Source organism: Lithobates pipiens, unplaced genomic scaffold, assembly GCF_037356315.1.
Source record: "Lithobates pipiens isolate NorthernLeopardFrog02 unplaced genomic scaffold, aLitPip1_a1.2 Scaffold_1, whole genome shotgun sequence".
Lineage (NCBI taxonomy): Eukaryota > Metazoa > Chordata > Amphibia > Anura > Ranidae > Lithobates > Lithobates pipiens.
In genome coordinates this window covers 104,693,195-104,705,452 of record NW_027507685.1, presented here as the reverse complement: position 1 = coordinate 104,705,452, position 12,258 = coordinate 104,693,195, and positions in this window count along the sequence as shown.

Below are 12,258 nucleotides of genomic sequence, written 5' to 3'. Positions count from 1 at the left end.
TCCATCCGAGTACCTGTCACAGCCCATCAGAGTACCCGAGTACCTGTCACAGCCCATCAGAGTACCCGAGTACCTGAGTACCTGTCACAGCCCATCAGAGTACCCAAGTACCTTTCACAGCCCATCAGAGTACCCAAGTACCTGTCACATTCCATCAAAGTACCCGAGTACCTGTCACAGCCCATCAAAGTACCCGAGTACCCATCACAGTCCATCAAAGTACCAGAGAACCCGTCCCAGCCCATCAGAGTACCCGAGTACCTGTCCCAGCCCATCTGAGTACCCGAGTACCTGTCAAAGGCCATCTGAGTACCCGAGTACCTGTCACAGTCCATCCGAGTAACCGTCACAGCCCATTAAAGTACCCGAGTACCTGTCACAGCCCATCAGAGTACCCGAGTATCTGTCACAGCCCATCAGAGTACCCGAGTAACCGTCACAGCCCATTAAATTACCCGAGTACCTGTCACAGCCCATCAGAGTACCCGAGTACCTGTCACAGCCCATCAAAGTACCCGAGTACCTGTCAGAGTCCACCCGAGTACCTGTCACAGTCCACCCAAGTACCCGAGTACCTGTCACAGTCCATTTGAGTACCCGTCACAGCCCATCAAAGTACCCGAGTACCTGTCACAGCCCTTCCGACTATCTGTCACAGTCCATCCCAGTACCCGAGTACCTGTCACAATCCATCCAAGTACCAGAGTACCTGTCACAGCCCATCAGAGTACCCGAGTACCTGAATACCTGTGACAGTCCATCAGACTACCCCAGTACCTGTCACAGCCCATCAAAGTACCCGAGTACCTGTCACAGTCCATCCAAGTACCCGACTACCTGTCACAGTCTATTCGAGTATCCGAGTACCTGTCACAGCCCATCAGAGTACCTGAGTTCCTGTCACAGTCCATCAGGGTACCCCAGACCCTGTCACAGCCCATCAAAGTACCCGAGTACCTGTCACAGCCCATCAAAATACCTGTCAAAGCCCCTTAAAATACCCGAGTACCTGTCACAGCCCATCAAAGTACCTGTCACAGCCCCTCAAAGTACCCGAGTACCTGTCTCAGCCCATCAGAGTACCCAAGTATCTGTCACAGCCCATCAGAGTACCCGAGTACCTGTCACAGCCCATAAAAGTACCCGAGTACCTGTCAAAGCCCATCTGAGTACCCGAGTACCTGTCACAGTCCATCCGAGTACCCGAGTACCTGTCACAGCCCATCAAAGTACCCGAGTACCTGTCAATGTCCATCAGAGTACCCGAGGACCTGTCACAGCCCATCAGAGCAACCGGGTACCGGTCATAGTCCATCAGAGTACCCGAGTTCCTGTCACAGCCCATCAAAGTTCCTGTCACAGCCCATCAAAGTACCCGAGTACCTGTCACAGCCCCTCAAAGTACCCGAGTACCTCTCACAGTCCATCCGAGTACACGAGTCCCTCTCACAGTCCATCCGAGTACCCATCACAGCCCATCAAAGTACCCAAGTACCTGTCGCAGTCCATCCGAGTACCTGTCACAGCCCATCAGAGTACCCGAGTACCTGTCACAGCCCATCAGAGTACCCGAGTACCCGAGTACCTGTCACAGGCCATCAGAGTACCCGAGTACCTGTCACAGCCCATCAAAGTACCCAAGTACCTGTCACAGCCCATCAGAGTACCCAAGTACCTGTCACAGTCCATCAAAGTACCCGAGTACCTGTCGCAGCCCATCAAAGTACCCGAGTACCCGTCACAGTCCATCAAAGTCCCAGGGAACCCATCACAGCCCATCAGAGTACCCGAGTACCTGTCCAAGCCCATCAGAGTACCTGAGTACCTGTCAAAAGCCATCTGAGTACCCGAGTACCTGTCACAGTCCATCCGAGTAACCGCCACAGCCCATTAAAGTACCCGAGTACCTGTCACAGCCCATCAGAGTACCCAAGTATCTGTCACAGCCCATCAGAGTACCCGAGTACCTGTCACAGCCCATCAAAGTACCCGAGTACCTGTCAAAGCCCATCTGAGTACCCGAGTACCTGTCACAGTCCATCCGAGTACCTGAGTACCTGTCACAGCCCATCAAAGTACCCGAGTACCTGTCAAAGCCCATCTGAGTACCCGAGTACCTGTCACAGTCCACCCGAGTACCTGTCACAGTCCACCCAAGTACCCGAGTACCTGTCACAGTCCATCCGAGTACCCGTCACAGCCCATCAAAGTACCCGAGTACCTGTCACAGCCCATCAAAGTACCAGAGTACCTGTCACAGCCCCTCTAAGTACCCGAGTACCTGTCACAGCCCATCAGAGTACTCGGGTATCTGTCACAGTCCATCAGAGTACCCGAGTACCTGTCACAGCCCATCAAAGTACCCAAGTACCTGTCACAGCCCATTAAAGTACCTGTCACAGCCCCTCAAAGTTCCCGAGTACCTGTCACAGCCCATCAGAGTACCCGGGTACCTGTCCCAGTCCATCAGAGTACCCGGGTACCTGTCCCAGTCCATCAGAGTACCCGGGTACCTGTCCCAGTCCATCAGAGTACCAGGGTACCTGTCCCAGTCCATCAGAGTACCCGGGTACCTGTCCCAGTCCATCAGAGTACCCGGGTACCTGTCACAGCCCATCAGAGTAACCGAGTACCTCTCACAGTCTATCCGAGTACCTCTCACAGTCCATCCGAGTACCCGTCACAGCCCATGAAAGTACCCGAGTACCTGTCACAGTCCATCCGAGTACCCGAGCACCTTTCACAGTCTATCCGAGTAACCGAGTACGTGTCACAGTCCATCAGAGTACCCAAGTACCTGTCACAGCCCATCAAAGTCCACCAGTACCTGTCACAGCCCATTAAAGTACCTGTCAAAGCCCCTCAAAGTACCCGAGTAGCTGTCATAGCCCATCAGAGTAAGCGAGTACCTGTCACAGCCCATCAGAGTACCTGAGTACCTGTCACAGTCCATCAGAGTACCCGAGTACCTATCACAGCCCATCAAAGTATCCGAGTACCTGTCACAGCCCATCAAAGTACCTGTCACAGCCCCTCAAAGTACCCGAGTACCTGTCACAGCCCATCAGAGTAACCGGGTACCTGTCCCAGTCCATCAGAGTACCCGGGTACCTGTCACAGTCCATCCGAGTATCCGTCACAGCCCATCAAAGTAACCGAGTACCTGTCACAGTCCATCAGAGTACCTTTCACAGCCCATCAGAGTACCCAAGTACCTGTCACAGTCCATCAGAGTACCCAAGTACCTGTCACAGCCCCTCAAAGTACCCGATTACCTGTCACAGCCCATCAGAGTAACCGGGTACCTGTCCCAGTCCATCAGAGTACCCGAGTACCTCTCACAGTCCATCCGAGTATCCGTCACAGCCCATCAAAGTACCCGAGTACCTGTCACAGTCCATCAGAGTACTTGTCACAGCCCATCAGAGTACCCAAGTACCTGTCACAGTCCATCAGAGTACCCAAGTACCTGTCACAGTCCATCAGAGTACCCGAGTACCTGTCACCGTCCATCCAAGTACCCGAGTACCCGTCACAGTCCATCAAAGTACCCGAGTACCCGTCACAGCCCATCAGAGTACCCGAGTACCTGTCCCAGCCCATCAGAGTACCCGAGTACCTGTCCCAGTCCATCAGAGTACCCGAGTAGCTGTCACAGTCCATCCGAGTACCCGAGTACCTGTCACAGTCCATCCGAGTACCCGATTACCTGTCACAGTCCATCCGAGTACCCGTCACAGCCCATCAAAGTACCCAAGTACCTGTCACAGCCCATCAGAGTACCTGAGCATCTGTCACAGCCCAACAGAGTACCCGAGCACCTGTCCCAGCCCATCAAAGTACCCGAGTACCTGTCACAGTCCATCAGAGTACCTGTCACAGCCCATCTGAGTACCCAAGTACCTGTCACAGTCCATCAGAGTACCCAAGTACCTGTAACAGCCCAGAGTACCCGAGTACCTGTCACAGTCCATCAAAGTACCCGTCACAGTCCATCAAAGTGCCAGAGAACCCGTCACAGCCCATTAGAGTGCCCAAGTACCTGTCCAAGCCCATCAGAGTACCCGAGTACCTGTCAAAGCCCATCAAAGTACCCAAGTACCTGTCACAGTCCATCCGAGTAACCGCCACAGCCCATTAAAGTACCCGAGTACCTGTCACAGCCCATCAGAGTACCCAAGTACCTGTCACAGTCCATCCGAGTAACCGCCACAGCCCATTAAAGTACCCGAGTACCTGTCACAGTCCATCCGAGTACCCGAGTACCTGTCACAGCCCATCAAAGTACCCGAGTACCTGTCAAAGTCCATCAGAGTACCCGAGTACCTGTCACAGCCCATCAGAGCAACCAGGTACCTGTCACAGTCCATCAGAGTACCCGAGTTCCTGTCACAGCCCATCAAAGTTCCTGTCACAGCCCATCAAAGTACCCGAGTACCTGTCACAGCCCCTCAAAGTACCCGAGTACCTCTCACAGTCCATCCGAGTACACGAGTCCCTCTCACAGTCCATCCGAGTACCCATCACAGCCCATCAAAGTACCCGAGTACCTGTCGCAGTCCATCCGAGTACCTGTCACAGCCCATCAGAGTACCCGAGTACCTGAGTACCTGTCACAGGCCATCAGAGTACCCGAGTACCTGTCACAGCCCATCAAAGAACCCAAGTACCTGTCACAGCCCATCAGAGTACCCAAGTACCTGTCTCAGTCCATCAAAGTACCCGAGTACCTGTCACAGCCCATCAAAGTACCCAAATACCCATCACAGTCCATCAAAGTCCCAGAGAACCCATCACAGCCCATCAGAGTACCCGAGTACCTGTCCAAGCCCATCAGAGTACCTGAGTACCTGTCAAAGGCCATCTGAGTACCCGAGTACCTGTCACAGTCCATCCGAGTAACCGCCACAGCCCATTAAAGTACCCGAGTACCTGTCACAGCCCATCAGAGTACCCAAGTATCTGTCACAGCCCATCAGAGTACCCGAGTACCTGTCACAGCCCATCAAAGTACCCGAGTACCTGTCACAGCCCATCAAAGTACCAGAGTACCTGTCACAGCCCATCTGAGTACCCGAGTACCTGTCACAGTCCACCCGAGTACCTGTCACAGTCCACCCAAGTACCCGAGTACCTGTCACAGTCCATCCGAGTACCCGTCACAGCCCATCAAAGTACCCGAGTACCTGTCACAGCCCATCAGAGTACCCGAGTACCTGAATACCTGTCACAGCCCATCAAAGTACCAGAATACCTGTCAAAGCCCATCAAAGTACCTGTCACAACCCCTCAAAGTACCCGAGTACCTGTCACAACCCATCAGAGTACCCGGGTACCTGTCACAGTCCATCAGAGTACCTGAGTACCTGTCACAGTCCATCAGAGTACCCGAGTACCTGTCACAGCCCATCAAAGTACCCGAGTACCTGTCACAGCCCATTAAAGTACCTGTCACAGCCCTTCAAAGTTCCTGAGTACCTGTCACAGCCCATCAGAGTACCCGGGTACCTGTCCCAGTCCATCAGAGTAACCGGGTACCTGTCACAGCCCATCAGAGTACCCGAGTACCTCTCACAGTCTATCCGAGTACCCGAGTACCTCTCACAGTCCATCCGAGTACCCGTCACAGCCCATAAAAGTACCCGAGTACCTGTCACAGTCCATCCGAGTACCCGAGTACCTTTCACAGTCTATCCGAGTACCCGAGTACGTGTCACAGTCCATCAGAGTACCCAAGTACCTGTCACAGCCCATCAGAGTACCCGAGTACCTGTCACAGCCCATCAAAGTACCCGAGTACCTGTCACAGCCCATTAAAGTACCTGTCACAGCCCTTCAAAGTTCCCGAGTACCTGTCACAGCCCATCAGAGTACCCGGGTACCTGTCCCAGTCCATCAGAGTAACCGAGTACCTCTCACAGTCTATCCGAGTACCCGAGTACCCGAGTACCCGAGTACCTGTCACAGTCCATCCGAGTACCCGTCACAGCCCATAAAAGTACCCGAGTACCTGTCACAGTCCATCCGAGTACCCGAGTATCTTTCACAGTCTATCCGAGTACCCGAGTACGTGTCACAGTCCATCAGAGTACCCAAGTACCTGTCACAGCCCATCAAAGTCCACCAGTACCTGTCACAGCCCATCAAAGTACCTGTCAAAGCCCCTCACAGTACCCGAGTAGCTGTCATAGCCCATCAGAGTAAGCGAGTACCTGTCACAGCCCATCAGAGTTCCCGGGTACCTGTCACAGTCCACGAGAGTACCTGAGTACCTGTCCCAGCCCATCAGAGTACCCGAGTACCTGTCCCAATCCATCAGAGTACCCGAGTACCTGTCACAGTCCATCCGAGTACCCGAGTACCTGTCACAGCCCATCAAAGTACCCGAGTACCTGTCAAAGCCCATCTGAGTACCCGAGTACTTGTCACAGTCCACCCGAGTACCTGTCACAGTCCACCCAAGTACCCGAGTACCTGTCACAGTCCATCCAAGTACCCGTCACAGCCCATCAAAGTACCCGAGTACCTGTCACAGCCCATCAGAGTACCCGAGTACCTGAATACCTGTCACAGCCCATCAGAGTACCCGGGTACCTGTCACAGCCCATCAAAGTACCAGAGTACCTGTCAAAGCCCATCAAAGTACCTGTCACAACCCCTCAAAGTCTCAGAGTACCTGTCACAGCCCATCAGAGTACCCGGGTACCTGTCACAGTCCATCAGAGTACCTGAGTACCTGTCACAGTCCATCCGAGTACCCGTCACAGCCCATCAAAGTACCCGAGTACCTGTCACAGCCCATCAGAGTACCCGAATACCAGTCACAGTCCATCCGAGTACCTGTCACAGTCTATCCGAGTACCCGTCACAGCCCATCCGAGTACCTGTCACAGCCCATCCGAGTACCTGTCACAGCCCATCCGAGTACCTGTCACAGCCCATCCGAGTACCTGTCACAGCCCATCCGAGTACCTGTCACAGCCCATCCGAGGACCCGAGTACCTGTCACAGTCCATCCGAGTACCTGTCACAGCCCATCAGAGTACCCGAGTATCTGAGTACCTGTCACAGTCCATCAGAGTACCCGAGTACCTTTCACTGCCCATCAAAGTACCCGAGTACCTGTCACAGCCCATAAAAGTACCCGTGTACCTGTCACAGTCCACCTGAGTACCTGTCACAGCCCATCCGAGTACCCGAGTACCCGTCACAGCCCATTAAAATACCCGAGTACCTGTCACAGCCCATCCGAGTACCCGAGTACCTGTCACAGTCCATCCAAGTACCCGAGTACCTGTCACAGTCCATCCAAGTACCCGAGTACCTGTCACAGTCAATCCGAGTACCTGTCACAGTCCATCCCAGTACCCGACTACCTGTCACAGTCCATCCCAGTACCTGAGTACCTGTCACAGTCCATCCAAGTACCAGAGTACCTGTCACAGTCCATCCAAGTACCAGAGTACCTGTCACAGTCCATCCGAGTACCTGTCACAGCCCATCAGAGTACCTGAATACCTGTGACAGTCCATCAGACTACCCCAGTACCTGTCACAGCCCATCAAAGTACTCGAGTACCTGTCACAGTCCATCAGAGTACCCGAGACCCTGTCACAGCCCATCAAAGTACCCGAGTACCTGTCACAGCCCATCAAAGTACCTGTCAAAGCCCCTTAAAATACCCGAGTACCTGTCATAGCCCATCAAAGTACCTGTCACAGCCCCTCAAAGTACCCGAGTACCTGTCTCAGCCCATCAGAGTACCCAAGTATCTGTCACAGCCCATCAGAGTACCCGAGTACCTGTCACAGCCCATAAAAGTACCCGAATACCTGTCAAAGCCCATCTGAGTACCCGAGTACCTGTCACAGTCCATCCGAGTACCCGAATACCTGTCACAGCCCATCAAAGTACCCGAGTACCTGTCAAAGTCCATCAGAGTACCCGAGTACCTGTCACAGCCCATCAGAGCAACCGGGTACCGGTCACAGTCCATCAGAGTACCCGAGTTCCTGTCACAGCCCATCAAAGTTCCTGTCACAGCCCATCAAAGTACCCGAGTACCTGTCACAGCCCCTCAAAGTACCCGAGTACCTCTCACAGTCCATCCGAGTATACGAGTCCCTCTCACAGTCCATCCGAGTACCCATCACAGCCCATCAAAGTACCCGAGTACCTGTCACAGTCCATCAAAGTACCTGTCACAGCCCATCAGAGTACCCAAGTACCTGTCGCAGTCCATCCGAGTACCTGTCACAGCCCATCAGAGTACCCGAGTACCTGTCACAGCCCATCAGAGTACCCGAGTACCTGTCACAGCCCATCAGAGTACCCGAGTACCTGAGTACCTGACACAGGCCATCAGAGTACTCGAGTACCTGTCACAGCCCATCAAAGTAACCGAGTACCTGTCACAGCCCATCAGAGTACCCAAGTACCTTTCACAGCCCATCAGAGTACCCAAGTACCTGTCACATTCCATCAAAGTACCCGAGTACCTGTCACAGCCCATCAAAGTACCCGAGTACCCATCACAGTCCATCAAAGTACCAGAGAACCCGTCCCAGCCCATCAGAGTACCCGAGTACCTGTCCCAGCCCATCTGAGTACCCGAGTACCTGTCAAAGGCCATCTGAGTACCCGAGTACCTGTCACAGTCCATCCGAGTAACCGTCACAGCCCATTAAAGTACCCGAGTACCTGTCACAGCCCATCAGAGTACCCGAGTATCTGTCACAGCCCATCAGAGTACCCGAGTAACCGTCACAGCCCATTAAAGTACCCGAGTACCTGTCACAGCCCATCAGAGTACCCGAGTACCTGTCACAGTCCACCCAAGTACCCGAGTACCTGTCACAGTCCATTTGAGTACCCGTCACAGCCCATCAAAGTACCCAAGTACCTGTCACAGCCCTTCCGACTATCTGTCACAGTCCATCCCAGTACCCGAGTACCTGTCACAGTCCATCCAAGTACCAGAGTACCTGTCACAGCCCATCAGAGTACCCGAGTACCTGAATACCTGTGACAGTCCATCAGACTACCCCAGTACCTGTCACAGCCCATCAAAGTACCCGAGTACCTGTCACAGTCCATCCAAGTACCCGACTACCTGTCACAGTCTATTCGAGTATCCGAGTACCTGTCACAGCCCATCAGAGTACCCGAGTTCCTGTCACAGTCCATCAGGGTACCCGAGACCCTGTCACAGCCCATCAAAGTACCCGAGTACCTGTCACAGCCCATCAAAGTACCTGTCAAAGCCCCTTAAAATACCCGAGTACCTGTCACAGCCCATCAAAGTACCTGTCACAGCCCCTCAAAGTACCCGAGTACCTGTCTCAGCCCATCAGAGTACCCAAGTATCTCTCACAGCCCATCAGAGTATCCGAGTACCTGTCACAGCCCATAAAAGTACCCGAGTACCTGTCAAAGCCCATCTGAGTACCCGAGTACCTGTCACAGTCCATCCGAGTACCCGAGTACCTGTCACAGCCCATCAAAGTACCCGAGTACCTGTCACAGCCCATCAAAGTACCCGAGTACCTGTCAAAGTCCATCAGAGTACCCGAGTACCTGTCACAGCCCATCAGAGCAACCGGGTACCGGTCACAGTCCATCAGAGTACCCGAGTTCCTGTCACAGCCCATTAAAGTTCCTGTCACAGCCCATCAAAGTACCCGAGTACCTGTCACAGCCCCTCAAAGTACCCGAGTACCTCTCACAGTCCATCCGAGTACACAAGTCCCTCTCACAGTCCATCCGAGTACCCATCACAGCCCATCAAAGTACCCGAGTACCTGTCACAGTCCATCAGAGTACCTGTCACAGCCCATCAGAGTACCCAAGTACCTGTCGCAGTCCATCCGAGTACCTGTCACAGCCCATCAGAGTACCCGAGTACCTGTCACAGCCCATCAGAGTACCCGAGTACCCGAGTACCTGTCACAGGCCATCAGAGTACCCGAGTACCTGTCACAGCCCATCAAAGTACCCAAGTACCTGTCACAGCCCATCAGAGTACCCAAGTACCTGTCACAGTCCATCAAAGTACCCGAGTACCTGTCACAGCCCATCAAAGTACCCGAGTACCCGTCACAGTCCATCAAAGTCCCAGGGAACCCATCACAGCCCATCAGAGTACCCGAGTACCTGTCCAAGCCCATCAGAGTACCTGAGTACCTGTCAAAAGCCATCTGAGTACCCGAGTACCTGTCACAGTCCATCCGAGTAACCGCCACAGCCCATTAAAGTACCCGAGTACCTGTCACAGCCCATTAGAGTACCCAAGTATCTGTCACAGCCCATCAGAGTACCCGAGTACCTGTCAAAGCCCATCTGAGTACCCGAGTACCTGTCACAGTCCATCCGAGTACCTGAGTACCTGTCACAGCCCATCAAAGTACCCGAGTACCTGTCAAAGCCCATCTGAGTACCCGAGTACCTGTCACAGTCCACCCGAGTACCTGTCACAGTCCACCCGAGTACCTGTCACAGTCCACCCAAGTACCCGAGTACCTGTCACAGTCCATCCGAGTACCCGTCACAGCCCATCAAAGTACCCGAGTACCTGTCACAGCCCATCAAAGTACCAGAGTACCTGTCAAAGCCCATTAAAGTACCTGTCACAGCCCCTCAAAGTACCCGAGTACCTGTCACAGCCCATCAGAGTACTCGGGTATCTGTCACAGTCCATCAGAGTACCCGAGTACCTGTCACAGCCCATCAAAGTACCCAAGTACCTGTCACAGCCCATTAAAGTACCTGTCACAGCCCCTCAAAGTTCCCGAGTACCTGTCACAGCCCATCAGAGTACCCGGGTACCTGTCCCAGTCCATCAGAGTACCCGGGTACCTGTCCCAGTCCATCAGAGTACCCGGGTACCTGTCACAGCCCATCAGAGTAACCGAGTACCTCTCACAGTCTATCCGAGTACCTCTCACAGTCCATCCGAGTACCCGTCACAGCCCATGAAAGTACCCGAGTACCTGTCACAGTCCATCCGAGTACCCGAGAACCTTTCACAGTCTATCCGAGTAACCGAGTACGTGTCACAGTCCATCAGAGTACCCAAGTACCTGTCACAGCCCATCAAAGTCCACCAGTACCTGTCACAGCCCATTAAAGTACCTGTCAAAGCCCCTCAAAGTACCCGAGTAGCTGTCATAGCCCATCAGAGTAAGCGAGTACCTGTCACAGCCCATCAGAGTACCTGAGTACCTGTCACAGTCCATCAGAGTACCCGAGTACCTGTCACAGCCCATCAAAGTACCTGTCACAGCCCCTCAAAGTACCCGAGTACCTGTCACAGCCCATCAGAGTAACCGGGTACCTGTCCCAGTCCATCAGAGTACCCGGGTACCTGTCACAGTCCATCCGAGTATCCGTCACAGCCCATCAAAGTAACCGAGTACCTGTCACAGTCCATCAGAGTACTTGTCACAGCCCATCAGAGTACCCAAGTACCTGTCACAGTCCATCAGAGTACCCAAGTACCTGTCACAGCCCCTCAAAGTACCCGATTACCTGTCACAGCCCATCAGAGTAACCGGGTACCTGTCCCAGTCCATCAGAGTACCCGAGTACCTCTCACAGTCCATCCGAGTATCCGTCACAGCCCATCAAAGTACCCGAGTACCTGTCACAGTCCATCAGAGTACTTGTCACAGCCCATCAGAGTACCCAAGTACCTGTCACAGTCCATCAGAGTACCCAAGTACCTGTCACAGTCCATCAGAGTACCCGAGTACCTGTCACCGTCCATCCAAGTACCCGAGTACCCGTCACAGCCCATCAGAGTACCTGAGTACCTGTCCCAGCCCATCAGAGTACCCGAGTACCTGTCCCAGTCCATCAGAGTACCCGAGTACCTGTCACAGTCCATCCGAGTACCCGAGTACCTGTCACAGTCCATCCGAGTACCCGATTACCTGTCACAGTCCATCCGAGTACCCGTCACAGCCCATCAAAGTACCCAAGTACCTGTCACAGCCCATCAGAGTACCTGAGCATCTGTCACAGCCCAACAGAGTACCCGAGTACCTGTCACAGCCCATCAAAGTACCCGAGTACCTGTCACAGTCCATCAGAGTACCTGTCACAGCCCATCTGAGTACCCAAGTACCTGTCACAGTCCATCAGAGTACCCAAGTACCTGTAACAGCCCAGAGTACCCGAGTACCTGTCACAGTCCATCAAAGTACCCGTCACAGTCCATCAAAGTCCCAGAGAACCCGTCACAGCCCATTAGAGTACCCA